Genomic DNA, 22,347 nt, shown 5'->3' with positions numbered 1-22,347 from the left:
TTGAAGGAGCCCAACATGAGGAGTAGTAGTCATAGGTGGTGTCCAACACTTTGGAGAAAAATTGGAATTTACTAGCCAAAGAGAGAGGCTTGGTGATCCAGTAGGCAAGCTTTTTCTCGATTTTGGCTAAGACCACCTTCTAGAGATATGAAGGCAAAGCTTGGAAGGCAAAAGGAATGCCTAGAAATAGAAATATTTTGTCATGCCAAAGCCATTTCCAATCATATTAAAGGATCCAAGGTTGAGTGAGGAGAAAATATTGCCTATAACATTGCGTCTTGTGCCATTGAATGGCCGAACTAGAAGCCAAGAAAAAAGTGTTTAGACACTGAAGAGCGGTTTGCACATTATCTTCATCCTCAATGAGAATGAGAAAGGAATCATCCACAAAGTGGCCATTGACAAGTTGAGAAGGTGACTCAGGCAGGGAGATACCACGGACAAGCCCAACAGCGATAACATTAGCAAGTAAGTAACCAAACCCTTCCACTACAAGAACATATAAAGCAGGATCCCGAGGGCATCCCTTGTGAATGGATCTGAAAAGACCAAAAGCCTCAGACTGCCAACCATTAATGTTGATGCAAGCCAAGGCATCTCTGAATAACATCTGAATAGACTGGATGAATTGGGGAGCAAAGCCGAGGGCTTTGAGCATAGCCAAGATAAAAGGACACTCAATGCGATCATACACTTTAGCAAAGTCAATCTTAAGAAAGATTGCCCGCTATTGAGAGAATCTGGCCTAGTCCATCCCTTCCCAAACAACAATAATATTATCTAGATTAAACCTGGATTTAATAAATCCATTCTGTTCTAGGCAGACAATAAGCGGTAGGAGATGACGAATTTTGAGGGCCAAAGGTTTGGCAATGATCTTATAAGAGACATTAAGGAAGGTAATAGGCCGCCAATTACAAATGTCCTCTGGCTCCCCAACCTTAGGGATAAACTTGATGTTTCCCTGGTTAATCATTTTTCCCAAGGATCAAGAATGAAAAGCTTCTAGATAGACCTTATGAAGATTAGGACCAACACAAGGCCAAAGAGCTTTGTAGAATTCATAGGGGAAGCCATCACAGCCCAGGGCTTTGTCATCTACCATAGAAAAGGTGGCTTCTTTGAGATCATCAATGGTTAGTAAGAGATCACAAAAGGCCTGTTGTGATTCAGAGAGCCATTTGGGAACAATGACTAAGCAATCTTGCAAGGCTTGGGTTCTAGCCAGAGAATCTCCATGCACTATGAACACCTTCTCATAATGATGGACAAAGGCTTGCAATATGTAAAGCAAATTGGTGAGAAGAGCATGTCCCTCTTTTATTTTCTTAATCCCTATAGAGATATGATGGGCACATAGAGCTAGGAAGATTTCCTTAGAAGCTCTATCGCCCACCTTGAGATAGTGCAATATGGCTTTGATTTGAGCTCCTCTGGTAGAGTGACTATCAGAAACTTGTTTCTAATGGTTGAGCTGGGCTAAACAGAGTTGCAGGGTAGAATCAAAGGGATTCAAGGCCAAAGCTTCTATGGTAGCACATAGAGCTTTGGTGGTCACATCATACGACTGCCTACGGTAGATGGCGAGTTGCCTACCATAAATGAACAGAAACCTCGCAAAGCGGGAAATAGTGTCATACCACCACAAAATCCAACCACTTTGATGGACGGGGCCTTGCCTCTAAATTCCAAACTCTTTGAATATGGGCCATCATGGACTGATGGTGCAGGAGAGACGTGTTGAGGTAGAATTGCATTTTGGAAGGACGTTGCCTAGCTATCTGCCATTCAATGCTAAACTTTATGGGGAAGTGGTCTGACAACGTCACATCAACAAGAGGAGTGACGGGCAGATCATGATCTTCAGAAAAAAGAGAAAAAAGATTATGTAGATATCATAGCATGATCAATCCTTTTAAGAATTCTGTCAGAGCCAACTCTAAAATTAGACCGTGTGTCAAACCCCACTAGGATGACGACGGTTGGTGTTGGGGTTGAAAAGACCCAATTTATTGCGCATATAGTACTAGGATTCCCGCTCACTAGCTATCCAGTGGAAAGGCAAAAATCCATCCTTATCAAAAGCCACATCAACCATATTGAATTCCCCACACATGACCTGAGTGGCAGGTGGTAGATTATCTGTGATCCATTGCCAGAGGTATGATATTTCAACCGAATCATTGGGAGCATAAACATTAATGATCCCAATGGAATGATTATCAATTGAAAGCAAAACCCAGATGATGCATTGCATGGGATCAAACCCATGAGAAATAACTACAGAGCACCACTAAGGTGAAAGGAGAATAACAAATCCACCTCAACCAACTTCATGATAGGAAGCAAAAACAAGGCTATTTGGCCAAATAACATGGCATGTAGCATTGAGCATGAAACCTGCAATTTTAACTTCCTGGAGACAAAGAATATCCAGGCCTATAATATGTTGATGAACATCTCGAACATAATATTTTCTGGCAAGGTTTGTGAGACCTCAGACATTCCATGAGATGTAATTCATGACAAAACCAACATATCTTCCTTGTCCCCAAGAGAGGAGAAGCTATTGCGCAAAAAATCGAGGCCCCCACTGGAGATAACTCGCCATTTTTCTAAACCACCATCTGCAATCTCAGCACGCCCTGAAGGGCTGTAAGAGTAGCGTAGAGAGTGTGGAGCAGAAATCACAAACACAACCTGAGGAGTTTGCACCCAAGGAGGGCGAGCAACACCCTCAGAAGAAGAATTCCCCTATTGAGCAGGGTTTGAAACTAGAGTAGAAGTCACCTGGGAGGATGAAGACTGTATAGGAGGATCCATCGTCAGTTGAGAACTGGAACCGATGAGAGTCTTTTGGACCGAAACCACAAGGTTTTAACCTTTACGAACAACAATGGTCCATTCATCCTTCTTATCTCCCTCCATAGGTCGAGAGCCAGAATCTTTAACAAGGGGTTTTAATTTTGAAGTTGCCAAGGGACAATCCCTGATCTTATGATTTGCCGACTGGCACCGATAACAAGTATTAGGTAGGTTCAGATAAAGCACCTTCTAGGTGAAGGTGTTGCCTCCCACTTGAATATCAACAGTTTCTTTCAGGTCACGAGAAAGGTCGACTTCAACACATACCCTCTTTTGAGGGGGAGCATTAAAAAAATGGTCTGGCTCGACGCAAACAACTTTGCCAACAGACTAAGCAATGGTTTTCATGAAAGGCCAACAAGGCAAAGGAAGACCAGGGAACTCAACCCAGACTAGAACTCGCAATTTTTTGTTATCTAAGATAGAAAAATTGCGAGACCAACATTGAAAAACTAGAAGGGATGACCTAATAGTCCATGGACCATGGGAGAGAATAGACTCCACATGGGAAGGGTTTGAAAAGCGAGACAAGAAAAACCATTTGTGAGACTTTGGACACCATTAAGCCTAACTCCATGAGGAGACTAGGCTTTGGCAACCCAATCATGAAGCATGCTTTTAGGAGGGATCCTACCCACAAGATAACTTATCAAAGTACATTTTTCAAGCCAGTCACAAGCATTGTAAAAATCCTAAACATGAAGTACAACATCAGGCTAGGACATACCTCATGAAACACTTTCGGAATAAATTTGCGAGGGTATTTGCTCAGGGGAGCCATGAGGGTCTGTTGCAGCAACTCTAGCACCAGCATCAACTGCTGCGCTAAAGTTGGCCAGAGCCATAATAAATAAAAAAATCCCATAGTAAATGTGGTCTGAAACAAGAAAGATGTAATACACAACCTCAAACCCTAGCAGAGCTCGATCCTCATTCTTGATTCTCTGACCCACAAGTTTTACATTTACTTGCAAGTACTTTCTCATCATTTGGTTAATTCCAAAACTGGGGTTTGACCTAAAGGAAAACCCCCAATCCCAACCCCTTTTCCTCTCTTTTCTATGTTCAGGTTGCAAGTACGTAGCTATTCTTGAAGATTTAGATTCCATTTATAGAGGCAGAAAAAACCTTTTCGTTTTATGGATTTCTCAAAGGACCGTGTGCACTTTCAATGCGGTCTCGACAACATTTCCTCAAATTCATAGGGCGACTTCGTCTTGACATATTATAACCAAACCCAGGTGCACAACTTCATCCCATGCTTCTATCTCAAGTTATAACTAGTTCTTTGCTACTTTTACACTTAGTCTTGAAACACTTAACACAAACAATCTTTCCATTTTAAAAGAGGGGTTAGCTTGTCATTTTCACACCATTATCAATTCATTTAGAATTCAATCTCTTCCTAAAATATTGGATCCAATGAAATTCCCCCCTCTTTTAAATGTAATGTGCGTGAGGTGATTGTAGGGAAATCCGCAATGAAACTTTCATCTCTCATCAGAGGGAAGAAAAGCTTTCCTCTTGATCTCCCCATCATTCACTTTTCCCCACATCATATTTAGGTGAACCTGATGTCTTGCATGATTTTCTTTGAAAATAATTGTTTATTTTTTATTTACAACTTTAATTTTTCTGCAAACTTAGTGGTTAATTCATTCAAAACCCTAATTTTCAGAAATTATCTTGAAATTGTGCAAAAAGTGTATTTGCATTTAATTTTCAGATTTGTGACTATTTTTCAGATTTATCCTCTTTCCTAAAATTCAAGTTTTCAATTTCCCTCCTTTTTCAAAATTCAAAATTTTCAAAATTAAGTGGTTACGTCCTAAAACCCTAATTTTCAATTTTAATTGGATTATGTACAAATTTCAATCAATTTCTATCAATTTCAGTTTTCTAAACATTATTCAAGGTGTCCCTATCCATTAGGTTTGACATTTTTCAAAATTGCAATTCAATTCCTCTTTTTTCTTATAACCCTAATAGGGTCCTATTTTTACATTCAAACCTTAATTTTGTCTATCTAGAGATCGTAAAGTCCACCAATTTTTTGGGGTTAGCTTTAAAATCATCATAACTTTCATCCCTAAAAATTTTCAAAAAATTTGGGAGGACCGTTCACACTTTCAACACGGTCCCCAACTTTTTTCCTGAAATTTGGAGAGACTGTTATTCTGAATCAATGCCTTCCTTCAATAACATCACACCACCTTCTCAATAAACCATGTCTAACATCAATTCTTCTACTGAAGCGACCATTAACAATCTTGCTCAAACCGTGTCTTCCTTACAACAAAAATTGCTACCATGAGTCAATTCAATTTTAGTGTGCCCACATTTGATGGTGCGAGCCCACTTTCTCTTGATATTGTTAAAGTCATGCCACCTAACCATGTTGAGGTTCCTCAATTGGAACTCTATAATTGAAAAGGTGATCCTCTAATGCACGTAAAAATATTTCAAACCTTGTGTACTGACTTTTCTTATGATCAAGGACTGCTTGCAAAACTGTTTACAAGAACACCAAGAGATAAGGCTTTACAATTGTATTTCTCTTTGCCTTCTTATTCTATCACTTCTTTTTAACAGTTAGCAAATTCTTTCATCCAACAATTTAAAAACATCATTGGGCCTAAAATCACTTTGACTAATTTAATGCATTGTAAATAAGGTGTTAAGGAAAAATTGACTGATTTCATTGGTAGATATAAGCATTTGTGTGCTCAAATATCTTTTCATGTACCTGATAATGATATTCAAAGAATTTTCATTTGTAATTTGCAAAAAGATATTAGGGAAAAACTTCTTTTGTCTGAGTTTACTTCCTTTCCACATTTGTGCGCAACACTCCATAATTATCAACTGGTTGTGAGTCAAATGGAGCAATCTACTCCTATGTCTCTAAGTGATAAGGGGGAGAGTGTGCAAGAACCATTTGTGAAGTTCAAACCAACAAAAGGCTTCATCAAGTTCAGTGATACAATCAAAACCAACAATGTAAATGCTACAACAGGTGTGCCTCCTATTTCTAAATTTTTCAAAAGAGAAAGAAAATTTACTCCTTTGAATGAATCTTTACATAGTATTATGTCTCAGTTTTTACAAAGAAATGTTATCAAACTTCCTCCTATAAAACCTGTTGATCCATCTAAGCTAGCATCCCCTTATTTTGATAACAATTCCTTTTGTCAATTTCATCGTCAACTTGGTCATGATACTGAGAAATTTTTTGCATTGAAAAGTAAGATTCAAGATTTAATTAATAATAATACTATATCTGTGGTAGGTGTGAACGACAAGGGAAACAAATTAGTAGCTCCTCCTAATCAAAATCTTAAGATTTTTACTAATCCTTTGCCTTCTCATACCTCTAACGTGATTGAGATTGAACATACCTCTTTCTCTCCTTTTGATCTCACTACCACAACTCCGAATTTAGTGAATATGGTAGAGAAACAAGAGACACCTAAGGATCATTGTATTACATTTGACCCTAGTGAGACTATTAGGGCACCCGATGATCCTTTATACATAGTTGCAAAGGTTAAGGACATACCTTGTCATGGTTCTCTTGTTGATCCCTCTTGTACAGTTAATATCATCACTAAGGAGTATCTTTTCACTTTACGATTGCATAAACCAATTTATGATGACACTAATGTGGTTGTGAAGTTATTTGATGGATTCTCTTGTCCTACCATTGGTTCTATCACCCTTCCTATTGAATTTCACACTAAATCTATGGATGTCAACTTTGTTATCATTCCCTCTTCTGAGCAATTTCATGGGAAGTTGGGCTACCCTTGGCTACCTTCCATGAAGGCTATTACTTCTCCAATTCATAAGTGTTTAAAATTTCCCCACAATAGAGAAATTATAACCATTAACCATAGCTTTATTGAACACAATGTACCACTAAGAGGGGGGTGAATCAGTGGTTCTTGAAAACTTTTCTTTTTTTACCAAGCTTGGAATATCGATTATCAATCTAAAAACTAAACAATCAAACCAATAAGATAAGAGAGGATGTCAAAAGAGCCAAACACACAAATGCATAACCCACAACACCAGATGTATGAGGAAAACCCAATATGGGAAAAACCTCGGCCATAAATGTTGTTGGAGTCTATTGCTCCAATCCAGCCTCACAATGAAACAATAGATTGCAATGATTTAGGGCACCAACCCAAGGAGCATGAACCCATGCACCAAGAACCAAATTGGTATAATATAACAAAATACAATCTTTATATAGTGATAGCACCTAGTTGCAAATGAGTTTTGCAACACTTGATCAATTAATTTATGTCGGTTAACACCATCCTCTTCTTCACTAGTTCTTACACTTCATGTTATCAAATTACTCTCTCTGATCACTCACTGGTTACTCCCAACCTTTCTTATGTCTCTCTAAGCCTCACACTTCATAGTGTTAGTCTTGTATGCCTTCCTAACCAATCACTCCTTACCTGTATGCTTGACTGTTAAGAGTGTAACAGTTTTTCGGTTACTCTATCTCTACCGGTTAGACCCTCTCACCAGTTCAGCCTGCTAACACACACTCTAACTCTCTAAGAAATAACTCTTAGGAAGATAATATTTCTTCTTTCTTAGGCTCACTTTCCTTTCACACCTCTCATCTAGCATTAACTTATTTCAATCTCGAGTTGACATATTTATCTATGAGGGTTCCCGCCAAAAACAACATTCAAATGGTGTCGTGTTAGGTTTTACCTTCACCAATTTGATCCGTATTAGATTTGATCTGATTTTATTTTATTTTAAGGAATGGTGATTTGTATCACACCAAATGAAACTGCTATCTCCTCGCTTTTTAATGTGCATTTTCTATTTTTGGATGTCTATGACATGCTTTTCTGCGTTTCTCTGTGGGTACAAAGATCAAATTGTCTTGCAAGGTCGGTTCAATCACCTTTCCATCTTGTCTTCCTCGAGCCGCAACATTCTACCATCCTCCCATTATTTTTCAGGTTCTTTATTAATGTCAACCTTCTTGTTGACTACTACGTCAATGAATACTTCATCGTCCTTTGCATGATCGTCATCAGGTTTCCACTTGTCCTCCTTGTCGGCATCCACCTATGCTTGGTTTGAAATTTAGGTTTGGAATCATCTTCAGTCTGCTATGTCGATTTAACATCCTTCACCAACCAAGACTAACTACTGATGCAACTCACCTTACCGGTATAACCTAACTTCACCCGTGGACCTTCATACCTACTGACCTTCTCTGTCAGTGGATCAACTTGGCCTTCCATCAAACATGTTGTTTCATCTACTAGGTCTATTTACTAGTAGCATTAAACTTCTCTTTGTATATCGGTTTACATCCTTCTTTTCTTCTTTGCTTGCTTTCTTTGCCTTGTCGGTTGTTCTGCTTTATTGGTGGATGATGCATTTCATGTCTATTGGTAAGATGCCTATCTATCTTCTTAAACACATATTGGTTGGCATCATCATGTCTTACTTCACCCATACCAATCACCACTACTTACTCACCTGTGACCATTCCATACTAGTTTACATGAATGAAAACTAAATTCCAACAATGCCAAAAAATCTCCCCCTTTGGCATTGATGCCAACTCATTGCAAGTCTTCACATCGGTAGATTTCTCCCCCTTTGACACAATGACAAAGAGTTAGGGTACTTCATTCTCCCCCTTTCATTCATACTTATCTCCCCCTTAGTCAAATCTTCTCTTAGTGGTTACAGCCGGTACTGATACATATAACCCTAAACTTTCCCTATGATCAACATGTGGTTCAAGAGATATAGATGCTGCTATGAACTCCCCATGAACCATGTATCTCTATAAAAACTTAAGTGCATGAGGCAGGTGACACAACTCCCAACTTGTGTCTTAAGTACTCAAAAGTGTTTATCAGTAAAGGTTTGGTGAAGATGTCTGCCACTTGTTCTCCTATAGAGACATATTCCATTTTTACTTCTCGTCCTTCAACCTTCTCTCTAAGAACAATACTTTCTGGCTATATGTGTTTTCCTTGAATACATTACCGGGTTGTTTGATATGTTTATGGCACATGAATTATCATACTGGATGGGAATAAGATCAGAGATGTCCACCTGTATGTCCTTGAGGGTTTTCTTCATCCAAAGCACTTGAGAGCAGCATGTAGCAACAACAATGTATTCCACTTCAGCAATTGATAGGGAGACTAAATCCTGCTTCTTATTATGCCATAAGACCAACCGGTCACCTAGGAAGAATGCACCACCACTTGTGCTCTTCCAGTCATCAATGTAACCCGCCCAATCAACATCAGTATATGCTTCCAAGATGAATTCCCTTTATTTTGGGTACCATAATCCATAATTGAGTGTCCCTTGTAGGTACCTAAAAATTCTGCTTATGACAATCATATGTGACTGCTTAGGCTCTGCTTGAAATCTAGCCACCATACACATTGAGTGCATTATATCCGGTCTAGAAGCAGTAAGATGCAATAAGCTACCTATCATGGATCTATACAATATCTTATCCATTACCGGTGATTCATCGTTCTTGCTTAATTTGCTTCCAGTCACCATGGGGGCACTCACCAGTTTACAGTCCTCCATTTGAAACTTATTTAGCATATCCTTTGCATACTTGGTTTGTGAGATAAACATTCCCTTATCTAGCTGTGATATCTGCAAACCAAGAAAGTATGTCAATTTTCCAAGCATTGACATCTCAAATTCTGACTGTATTTGATCAGCAATTTTTTGCAAAGAGTGTCCTTGTTGCCTCCAAAAATGATGTCATCTACATACAAAACCACAATGATCATGTGATTTCCATTTTCCTTGATGTATAGATTTTTGTCAACACTCCCCTTTCTAAATCCTTGCTCCTTTAGATACTGATCTAGCCTTGAATACCATGCTCTAGGAGTCTGCTTTAAATCATATAGGGCTTTCTTCAACTGACACATAAAGGTTTCATCATCATGTAACATAAATCCTTCCAGTTGCTCCATGTACACTTCTTCCAAATTTCCATTGAGGAAGACATATTTTACATCCATTTGATATACCTTATAACCCTTGTAGGCTGAAAAAGCTAAAAACATCTTAATTGCTTCTAATATAGCTACAGGTGCAAACGTTTCTTCAAAATCAATGCCCTCTACTTGATATTAACCCTTGCACACAAGTCTAGATTTATGCCTAACAATTTTACCTTCTCCATTCATCTTGTTTTGGTAGACCCATTTGGTGCCAATGATGTTCTTGTCTTTCGGTCTAGGGACTAATTACCAAGTCTTGTTCTTCTCAATCTACTACAACTCTTCTTCCATGGCATCCATCCATTTCTTAATTTTGTTGGACTCATTGAATGTTTAAGGTTCTACTTCAGTCATGAGGCAAAAATTGACTTGTTCATAATTTCAGGCAAGTCTTCTCCTAGTCTACACACCATCACTCTTATTACCTAAAATATTCTCTTCCGGGTGGTTTATCTGCACATACCAATTAGGGACCTTTTTGGATGCTTCTTTTGATTCATTGTCTTACTGAGCTTCTTCACCTTCATCACTAGAATCATCATACTGATTCACTTGTGCTTGTATTCCTTTATGCATATCGTCATCAAATCTTACATGCACACTCTCAATGACTCTTCTTAGTCTTTTGTTGTAGCATTTATAGGCCTTACTATTAGCTGAGTAGCCAAGGAAGATCCCTTCATCACTCCTGGAATCAAAACTACCTAAACCATCCATATCTCTCTTGATAAAACACTTGCTTCCAAACACCTTGAAGTACTTGACTGATGGTTTCTAGTCATACCAAAACTCATAAGGTGTCATTCTGCTATTTGATCTTAGTTGATCCTGGTTCAAAGTATATGTAGCAGTATGAACCACTTCCTTCCAATACATGTCTGGCAAACTTGCCTTATTTAACATGGTTCTGGCCATCTCCTTAACTAACCTATTCTTCCTTTCTACCACACCATTTTGCTGTGGTGTCCTGGGGGATGAGTATTGCCTTATAATTCCATGTCTTTCACAATAATCTTCAAAGTCATTTGATGTGAACTCTCCACCTCGATCTGATCTTAGGCATTTTAGCTTGCACCCACTTTCCTTTTCTACCATCTTCTACAAGATCTTGAATCTGTCAAATGCTTATGATTTATCTTGTAGGAAAGTGACCCATGCCATTCTTGAATAGTCATCAATGAAGACCATAAAACATCTTTCATCGACAAGAGCTCTTGTCCTAGTCGGACCACATAGATCTTTATGTACAAGTTTAATGGCCTTGAGGTGTTGTGTTCTTTTGTCTTGAAGATCACTTTAGTCTACTTCCCTTTCACACATTCATCACAAAATATTCTTACCAGTTTGATAATTAGTGGTATATTTCTTACATACCCCTTTTTTCTTACAACAACTATATTATCAAAAATTATGTGGCCTAATCTTTTGTGCCACAACTAGCTTTCATCCACTCGACCCAACATGCATTGGGATTAAAAACATTATTTTAGATTGTATACATTACCATCTATCCTCTTACCTTTAGCTAAAATCTGACCGATACTCTCCTTCATTATCTGGCAACTGGTAGACTCAAAGGTAAATTTATAACCTTTGTCACACATTTGACCTACACTCAGCAAATTGTGCTTCAAGCCTTCCACATAATACACATCATGTGCTTTCATCTTTCCATCATTGTTTAGAGTACCTTTTCCCTTTATCTTGATCGATGAGTTTTATCCAAGCCTTATTGAGCCACCATTCCGGTCTTCAAGTTTGATAAATTTCTTTTTATCACCAGTCATGTGGTTAGAAAAACCATTGTCTACAACCCATAGATTTCTTGTTTCAACATGTAGGGCAATCTACTCTATCAGACTTGTTTCATATTTGTCCTTTTCTTTCTCAACGCAAACTGATTGAGTTTCATTCTTCTTATCGGCTGCAATTTTATGCTCCAGTTTGGCTATTAGTTCATTATTAGGATATGTCCTCTTCTGCTTGATTTTCTCATTCTTACAAAGCTTTTCTATATGTCCAAACTCTTGACAGTTATAGCATTTCACATTTACATTGAAAGATGAATCTTTGAAACTATTGTAGGACACCGATTTACTCTTCCTACATTCAAAACTCCTGTGACCAAATCCATTGCACTGATAACAAACAACATTCATATCCCAAAGTGTTTTAAATGGATTTTTAATTTCATATCTCATAGAGGGCTTATTTGTTAATCTACAATTGGCTAACCTATGTCCAAATTTGTTACACCGATAACAATAACCATGAAAGTTTGGAACATACCGGTTACGTTGCCTTAGTCCAAACGTTTGTCTCATTGGGGGTCTTCCTTTCATGTTTCTAACTCTAGTGTATCCTTCATGATCAACTCTTGTATTTCTCCTAAGATCTACATTATGGTACATTGAGTGTGTATACCGGTTTGTGTGGCAATTTCTAATAGCTTCTGAATAAAATCTTACCGGTATCCTTACTTACTGTGAATGTCTTCTTCTCTTCACCTTCACTTGAAGAAGTGAACTGTATCTCCTTACCAAATGTGTCTTTTCTATTTGAACTTTTTCCTTCTTCAAATCCTAAGCCACCGGTATCTTTAGATTGCTTTTGTTTGCTCAACATCTTGTCCAAGGATTATGTGCTACCCTCATATTTGCTTCTCACTTTTAGTTCATCCTTACTCTTTTCAAGCTCCTTTCTGAGCTTCACTATTTCTGCTTCCAGATCTTGATGCACCTTTTTCTTCTTCATCAAATCAGAGGATGTAACTTCACATATCCTCTTGGTTTCTTCCAACTGGAGTTTTAAGTCAGAGATAACTTGATTGGACTCATCCAGGGATTTCTTCAAGAGACCTTGTTCTTCTGCTGTAACAAGCTTGACCTTCTTGAGTTCTCTTCTTTCCTTATTTAACTCGTTAAGAGCACTTATGAGATAACCTTCTAGATCCACTTCAGCTTCAATATCTTCTTCTTCCTCATCTTCACCAACTGGTTCATCTAGTATCATAAAGATATTAAATTCACTTTTATTCTCATGGTAGTCATCTTCTGATGCACTTTCTTCGTCTATGGCATCATCCTCAATAGTATATAAGTTGTTCTTCTTTCGGTAGCCATTCTTCCTTGCCGATAGATATTCCTTTCTATCTTTACTAGAAGATCTGCCAAAAATTCTTTGCTCATCTGCATTGGTTTCATTATAAGGACATTTTGTAGAAAAATGTCCAACTTTACCATAGTTGAAGCATTTGAGTGGTAACTTTCCTTTATACTTGCCAAATCCTTTCTTGAGCTTTTTGACAATGTTTTCTACATCTGCATCCAAGTCTTCACTAGATCCTTTATGAGTAACCTCTTCCTTGCCCTTTTTGGTGGAGTTGAATGTTGCCTCTTTCCTTGAAGATTCTTGACCGGTTGTTGTCATTTCATAGGTTGTTAGAGAGCCAAATAACTCATCCATTATGAAGGTTTTCAGATCCTTTGCTTCCTCAATAGAAGAAATCTTAGTATCATATTTAGATATGAGAGATCTAAGTACCTTATTGACAATAATCTCATCAACAATTTTCTCTCCAAGTCCTTTGATGGTGTTCATAGTTTCATCTAGTCTATGAAGGTAGTCTACAATCTTTTCTTCATCTTTCATCTTGATGCCCTCAAGCTGTCCTCCTAGTGATTGTAGCTTGGCCTCTTTGACTTTGGCATCTCCTTCAAATAATCTCTGCAATTTATCCCGAGTCTCCTTGGTGGATGCACAGTGCAATACCTTGACAAACTCATTATCTAACAACCCTCTTAAGATAGCATGTTTAGCCTTTGGATTATTCTCATACTCCTTCTTAGCATCTAGATCAGTGAGAGGTACACTAGGGACAATATACCCATTCTTGATAGACATCCACACATCAAAACGAAGGGAGGAAATATAGGTTTCCATTCTTTTTCTCTAGAAGGCATAGTTAGATCCATCAAACATGGGGGTTTTGAGGAGGCAGAGTCATTTCTTGTCATTGTTTTCTTTGACCAGAATCTAACCAAGCTAGAGAAATATTTAACCAACTGGGAACCTAGTATCTGATACCAATTTTTGAACACAATGTACCACTAAGAGGGGGGTGAATCAATGGTTCTTGAAAAAAATTCTTTTTAAACCAAGCTTGGAATATCAATTATCAACCTAAACACTAAACAATCAAACTGGTAAGATAAGAGTGGATATCAAAAGAGCCAAACACACAAATGCATAACCCACAACACCAGATGTGCAAGGAAAACCCAATATGAGAAAAACCTCAGTGAGAAATGTTGTTGGAGTTAAGTGCTCCAATCCAACCTCATAATGAAACAATAGATTGCAATGATTTAGGGCACCAACCCAAGGAGCACCAACCCCTACTGATTTAGGGCACCAACCCCTGCACCAAGCATGAACTCGGTGTAATATAATGAAATACAATTTTTATACAGTGATAGTACCTAGTTGCAAATGAATTTTGAAACACCTGATCAATGAATTTGTGTCGGTTAATAATCCCCTCTTCTTCACTGCTTCTTACATTGTTGGTTATCAGATTACTCTCTCTATTCACTCACCTATTACTCGTAGCCTTTCTTCTATCTCTCTAAGCCTTACACTTCACAATGTCACTCTTGGATGCCTTCCTAACCAATCACTCCTTACTGGTATGCTTGAATGTTAAGAGTGTAGCAGTTTGTCAGTTACTTCGTCTCTACCAATTAGACCCTCTCACCAGTTCAGCTTGCTAACACACACTCCAACTCTCTAAGAAATAACTCTTAGGAAGATAATATTTCTTCTTTCTCAGGCTCTCTTTCCTCACACACCTCGCATTTAGCATCAACTGATTTCAGTCTCAAGCTGATATCTATCTGTGGGGTTTCTCGCCAAAAACAACATTCAAATGGTGTCGTGTTAGGTTTTACCTTCACCAAATAGATTTGTATTAGATTTAATCTTATTTTCTTTCCAGGAATGATAATCCACAGTAAACAACACCACCATATCCTCACTTTTTAATATGAGTTTTCTATTTTTTGATGTCTATGATATGCTTTTCTGTGTTTCTCTGTCAATCGCCATTAATGGCTTGGTTGTTTCCTTTGACAAACCGGTACAAAGATCAGATCGTCTTGTAGGGTCGGTTCAATCACCTTGGCACCTTGTCTTCCTCGAGCCGTAACATTCTGCCATCCTCCCATGATTTTTTGGGTTCTTTATTAATGTCGACCTTCTTGCTAACTACTACGTCGATGAGTACTTCACTGACCTCTACATGATTGCCACCTAATTTCCATCTATCATCCTTGTCAACATCCACCTATGTTTGATTTTCAATGTTGGTTTGGCATCATCTTCAGACTGTTATGTTTATTTGACATCCTTCACCAAATAAGACTAACTACTACTTCAACTCACCTTACCGGTATAACATAACTTTACCGGTGGACCTTCATACCTGCTGACCTCTTCTCTTCGGGTGGATCAACATGGCCTTCCATAAAACATGTTGGTCCATCTACTAAGTCCATTTACCGATAGCATTTAACTTCCTTGTGTATACTGGTTCACATCCTTCTGTTCTTCTTTGCTTGCTTGCTTTTCCTTTCTGGTGGTCCTGCTTTACCAGTGGATGATGCATTTCAAGTGTACCAATAACATACCTATTTGTCTACTTACTTGTCTATGACCATGCTATACCAGTTGACATCAATGACAACTGAATGCCAACAAGTTTATTTCAACCATCTGAAAGAAGCCTAGGTGTTCCTATTGATTTCTTTTGGCCTAAGCAATTTCAATCTCTTCCACAAAGGAGGGATGCTCTTTTCCAATCTTATAAAAAATGGAAGAAAGATATGATCTTATCCTTAATTCAACCTAGATCCCCAACAATTGACATTCCTATCATTCTTGAAGATGAAGTTCTTCCCCTAACGGATAGGACTAATCTTTTGTTGGCTTGATGCTGATTTTTGTAGGGATGATTTATGTGTTGTCATTGATGGAACACATTCACACACATATTTTCAAATTGTAATGGTCATTTTAGTCAAGACAAACCAATACTATTCCTAATTCTTAGTATTGTAAACCGATATCATTTGTATAGAGAAGTCCAACCAGTTTGAAATACCAAGACTTAGGAATAGTACTAGTTTGTCTTGACTAAAATGACCACTTAACACAATAATTTTTGATGTCGAAACCCAAATGGGAAAAGCCACTTAGATATGTTAAGTTGACTGGAAGTTATCTGAAATGTGCTATTACATATGTTGGTAAAGTACTTTCATGTTTTGGTTAAGTGGTTTGATAGTTTCAGATCTATTACATTGTTATTTTGGTATTCCAGTCAACCGGTAAACTTGGCAGTGCAGTTGCAGTTTATTGTTTAGTGTTTGAACCGGTTAGTTCAGTAATTGATTTATAAGTTGGATTTTGAGTTTGGTGAAAGATTAGTCAGTTTTCTATCTACTAATTCAGCCCCCCTCTCAGTAGTTGTCTGGATCCTTATTGACTCATCATATCATCAATCTTCCTCTTAAGGAAGATTCCCAACCTATTCCTATGGATGAGACTATACCTTCTCCTGAGAAAAACAACAATATTCCTTCTAAGGTTAGACCTGTACCTCCTCCTTGAGATGGACCTGGCCTCCATCCTACACCTAATATTCCTCCTTTATATGGTCTAGTTCCACCTCCTTTCTCTTATAGAGAGAAGATGCCTATCTCTCCTCTATTTCAACCTAACAGACCTCAACCTAAACCTCCAACTACAAAAGATAAAAATATTCCTCCTTCAAAAAATATTCCTCCTTCTCAGTCTTTCGCTAAGACTCGATAGAATCATTGTGCAAGAGAACATTAACGAAGACATCGTGCTTGAGCTCGTGAAGTTGTTCCTCAAAAAATTCAATCTCCGAAGACTCCAATAGTTGATATGATTCCCTTTTCTCCTAAGCAAGATGTTGAACCTACATATCCAAATCGTAAATTGCAAAAAATATGTGATGATTTTACTCCTATTCATGTTTGTACTCCTCTTTCTATAAATCTTGATGAAGAAATAGGTGAAAATGTTATTCATGATGACAATACAACTCCTAATGCTTCTGATAGTGACTATGAATATGTTGATGTTGACAAGCATTTATCAGCTGAATTTTCAAAAGCCCTAATCCTAGCTCCTAGAATTGAACAAAATGACTTAACACATGAGAATAGTCCTTTTTGGGATCTTGTGATAGCTCCATCTATTGTGCTTGATGTCGCTCCTCTAGTGTGTTGCCCGCCTTCCTGAAATAGTGATGAGCAAGATTGGGAGGTGGATGTCATGTTGGATTAGCAACATTAGCATTGTAGATCTTCTTTCTCTCTCCATTCTTTCTCTTTGTGACCATTCTTCTATGTGTATCCTTGTTCTTCTATTTTTCCCTTAACGTCTACTTGAGGATGATACAAAGCATTAAGATCTCTTTTGGTCTCTTTCATGTTGGCTCAAAAGACATCTTTCATTCCCTTTCTTCCAAGGCAGTTTCCTTTTGCTGGGGAATGACAACTATTCTATGCACATATACATATGATATCCATGATTTATCATACAAAATACTAACCCCAAGGAAAGAGAAACTACCTCATGTTTTGTGTTCATTATCCTTGGGTTTATTCCTTGATTGGGGGCTAAATCCTTGCGATAATGTGCTCTATCTCTCTCTTGGGTGTATCCTACCTTAAAGAAATTACTCCTGATAAGGCATGCACGATTTTGCTAATGTGGGGGCATACACTCCACTCATATTTTCCTTCTTGATACTTAAAGTTATTTGGTGAATTAGACTTTTCTTTGTAATTTTTGGTATCCTTCCTTTTCATGACTCGTAGTGAGGGGAACCATGCTACTTGCAGTCATGGTTCTCTCTCTTGATCTTCCCTTTTACTTTTTCAATCGAAGTCATAATATCCTAAGTCCACTAGGGGCTTGGTGTATCTTGCCTCCTTGACATGGTAGAAGTCTTTCAATCGTGTTTCCTTGTACTTTATCGATAGTATTGGTGTACACCGATAATCCCGCTAAAGTGGGGGCTAAATGCAGTGTTATAAAATCACCACCCTTGCAATTTTTGACCATATTAGGGTCTTCACATTGGTGAATCAAATCCCCAAGCCTAAGCGAAGACCTGAGACTTGCTCAATCCCTAAAAAACCGCACTTTCCACACTCTGCATTGCCCAAGACTTTCTTTTTGTCCTAGATAAGGATAGGACATGGGTGTGGTGCTCCTATCCCTGCTCTATTTTGGCCCCCCTCTGTCCTATCCTTGCATTGGGTCTTTCAATTTGCAGTGGTAAAAACTTCCCCTATGTCGACCTTTGATGAAAAATCAGTCTATTAACCCTAATTGATGAATATATATGTCACGTTTTCTCTCACATTTGCACAAGTTGGATAAGGTAAAAGGTTAGCATAAGTTCAAGCATTCAAGAATATTCAAGAATTCCTTCTAAGAATTGAGCATTCTCAAGTCTCCCTTCAAGGCTAGGTGTTGCATTCAAGTCAAGGATTCAACCATTGAAGAGGGGATCTCTTTCATCATTAAATTCCATACAAGCAATTCTATCTAGATTCCTATTGCATCCTCCCTTGAGGTGATTTACATTTCAGTCTTTCATTTGCATTTAATTGCAAGTACTTTCTTTCATCATCTGGTTAATTCCAAAAATGAGGTTTGAAATGAAGGCAAACCCCCAATCCCAACCCCCTTTCCTCTCTTTTTTGTGTGTAGGTTGCAGGTACGCGATTGTTCTTGCATATTTGGACTCCATTTATAGAGGAAAAAAAACCCTTTTTATTTCATGCATTTTTTGGAGGACCGTGTGCACTTTTAACATGGTCCCAACGACTTTTTCTCAAATTCATAGCATGACTTCTTCTCAACATATTATAACCAGATCTAGGTGCACATTTTCATCCCACGCTTCTATCTCAAGTTTTAACCAGTTCTTTGATACTTTTACACTTAGTTTTGAAACACATAACATAAACAATCTGTTGGCACTGCATGAAGATTGGAAGTGTTGTCATTGATGCCAATAGAAATCGATAATAAATGAGTATAGCAATCGATAATGAAGTAGTAAATGTAATTGGTAATGAAGTAGTGAAGATCAACCAGTAACCCTAACTAGTTGAGAATCATAACCCTAACCAATGAAGCTTGGAGATCGGTTGCAATGGTTTATGATCGGATGATGATCAATGATGAAGATGTCATGCAAGCATGTTGCATGTGATGAGTTTCTAGATGGTTTTGGGGCATTAAGATAACCGTTTATCTTGGGAATGTATGAAGTGACAAATGCGTGAGTACGGAGATCTAGGAGCAGTTGTATATGCCTACAAGAATGTGAAGTTGATTGCAATGTAATCTAATGATCAAGACTGAATCAATGTGTTTGTAATCTCTATGAGAATTATAGCGATGTGTTTGTAATCTCTATGAGAATTGTAGTGCTTGTGTTGTGTTATCGACCTAATGTATGTATTTTGTGATTTGATTCAAAAAGTGTTGGCAATTTAATAGAGTGTGAAAGTGATTGTTTCCGAACCAGGAGGTGTGTCTGTAGAATAGTGTGAAGGCAGATAGGAGTGGTAAAGGATTTGATCCAGCAAGGAAGTGTTATTTCCAGATCGGTCAAAGAACCTCTTGTTCTCTAACTATTACAATAGTTTTGAAATCCCCTCACAGGGTAAGATCTAACAGGATTATTGTTGAAATTATGTAACCAGGTGATGCATTAGCTTAGATATGAAATCCTCCACTAAGGTTGCCTTTAACAGGGTATTTGTAGTCAATCCCTTAACCGGGTGGTCCTTAATCGGATTTATTCCTAACAGAACATTATTGTGTAAGTTTCTAACCAGGCTTGGCTCCTAATAGGGAAAACTTTAGAAGAGTTCAAATAATACTTGTGGGTATTCATCCCCACCGTGGTTTTTCCCATTTGGGTTTCCACATGAAAAATCATTGTGTCAAGTGGTGAATAATTTTATGATGTGCTTTTGGTATGGTTGATATGAATGATTGGTAAATCAACATAGATATATTTAAATGATTGGAAATGATCTGAAATATTTTATTACTGGTATTAGTGAAGTGGTTTAAGGTTTTGGTCAAATGGTATTTAAGTTTCAGATCTATTGCATTATATCATTGAAGTATTAAGTCAACCGGTAAGGTTTAATAGTGCAACTACAAGTTTATTTTAGTGAATAAACTAGTTAAATTTGTGAGTTATATCTAATTTGGAAATAAGTTTGGTGAAAGTTCAATTAATTTTCTAAACTATCGATTCACCCCCCCTCTCAGTAGTTGACTATATTTTTATAGTTTCATCATATTATCAATTGGTGTCAGAGCATTCCAGGTCCTCTTGAGTATAAGCCAGATAGCTTGAGGAAAAGATCTAGGAGAATATGATGAAGAGAGAGGGTCTAAAGTTTAATAGAGATAACTACATAATCTGGAGTGATAGGATGAAGATTTACCTCAAGAGCTTAGGAAGTTAGTACTGGGATCATGTTGTTACCAAGTATAACTTGCCTAGTGGAACTTTGACAGATGATCATAAGAAGGAGCAACAAGAGAACAACCAAGAATTGGAAGCCAACATCAGTACCTTGTCAGATTCAGAATATGTTGATGTTCATGGAAGAAATCTATGGTGGTGATGAGCATGTGAAGATAGCCAAGGAAGAGAGTAAATGGCTGAAGGTGAGAACATTCAACAGTATGGTCAAAGAATCAAGGAGATAATTAGAGAAATAAAAAGTGTTGGAGGTATAGTGGATGATACCACTATGGTTAGCAAGGTATTGAGAACCCTTCTATTGGTGTACACTATCAGAGTTACAACCATTCAAGAACTCAAATCTATCGACAAGACAAAGGTAACTCTTGACTCTATTATTGGTAAATTGAACGCATTCAAATTAAATGGTTTTGATGGAGGTGTTCAAAGGTTAGAATCTACATTTAAAGCCTCAATCTCAACCCCACCCATAAGGAAAAGTAGATAAGTAAGTTACAATCATGAATCTAGATCTAGCAGGAAGGTAGATGATGAAGATAGTCTGATGGAAATTGAATCAATTTTGGCCAAGCAGTTACCTAGAGGTACCGGTAAGTATATTAATTACCACTAAAATATTTTGCATGTAACCAAGTAGGATATATTGCTGCTAACTATCCTAATGGAGATAATGAGGAAAAATGAGAGAAATGTAGGAAGTTTAATTGAAAAGGAAAAAGAAATTGTCTCATTGCAGTGGATGAAGGTATTACAGATGAAGAATCTAAGGTTGATACAAATGAGGACATTGTATTTGTTTCAATGAAAGAAGACATGTCATATTAGAAGGTATTGTTCTCTCACTTGGATAACTTAAATGACTAGATTATAGACAGTGGTTTTTCGCACCACATGACTGGTGATTGGAGAAAGTTTCTAATATTGGAAGAATTTTATGGAGGTGTTGTCAGATTTGGGAATAAAACTCCCTACATGGTGAAAGGAAAAGGATCCATCTCCCTGAATGATAAGAGTAGTGCAGATGATGTCTACTAGGTTGAAGGTTTGAAACACAATCTTTTGAGTGTTGCTCAACTCAATCACAAAGGTTACAAGTATTAGAATTTAATAATGGAGTTTGCAAGATCTTTGGAAGAAAAGGTGAACTAATTGCAACTGGAAAACAAACCAAAGGTAACCTATTTCACTTAAACTTTAAAGTCAACAGTTGTTTGATTGCAAAAGTAGAAGATAGTTGGCTTTGGCATTGGAGATTTTGTCATGTGAATTTTGTTAACATTGTAAGAGTCATCAAGTCAAAATCAGTAAGAGGCTTTCCACAATTGGACAAACCGGTGAATGCTTTGTGCAAGGAATGTCAGTTAGGGAAAATGACATCCTCAACCTTCAAGAGAAAATCTTTCTCAATTGAACATTTGCTAGATTTGGTTCATACTGACTTATGTGGAACAATGAGGACTAGGAGTATTCAAGGTGATCAATACTTTATAATATTTATTGATGACTTCTCAAAGATGATGTGGGTCACATTCTTGAAAGACAAGACAAAAGAATTCAACGCATTCAAATCCTTGGTTGAAAATGAAAGTGGAAGGAAAAATGTTTAAGAACTAATAAAGGTGGTGAATTTACTTAAGAGGAATTCACTAGATACTGTGAAAACAATGGGATCAAGAGGAAACTATCTACACCAAGGACACCACAATAGAACGGTATTGCAGAAAGGAACAATCGATCAATGGTTGAAGCTGCTAGGACTATGTTAATCCAAGGAGGTGTAGCTAAGAAATTTTAGACAGAAGCTGTCAGTACAACTATTTATACAAT

Source organism: Cryptomeria japonica, chromosome 1, assembly GCF_030272615.1.
Source record: "Cryptomeria japonica chromosome 1, Sugi_1.0, whole genome shotgun sequence".
NCBI classification, from domain to species: domain Eukaryota; kingdom Viridiplantae; phylum Streptophyta; class Pinopsida; order Cupressales; family Cupressaceae; genus Cryptomeria; species Cryptomeria japonica.
The sequence above is the reverse complement of the archived record's forward strand: the minus strand, read 5'-3'. Positions refer to the sequence as shown.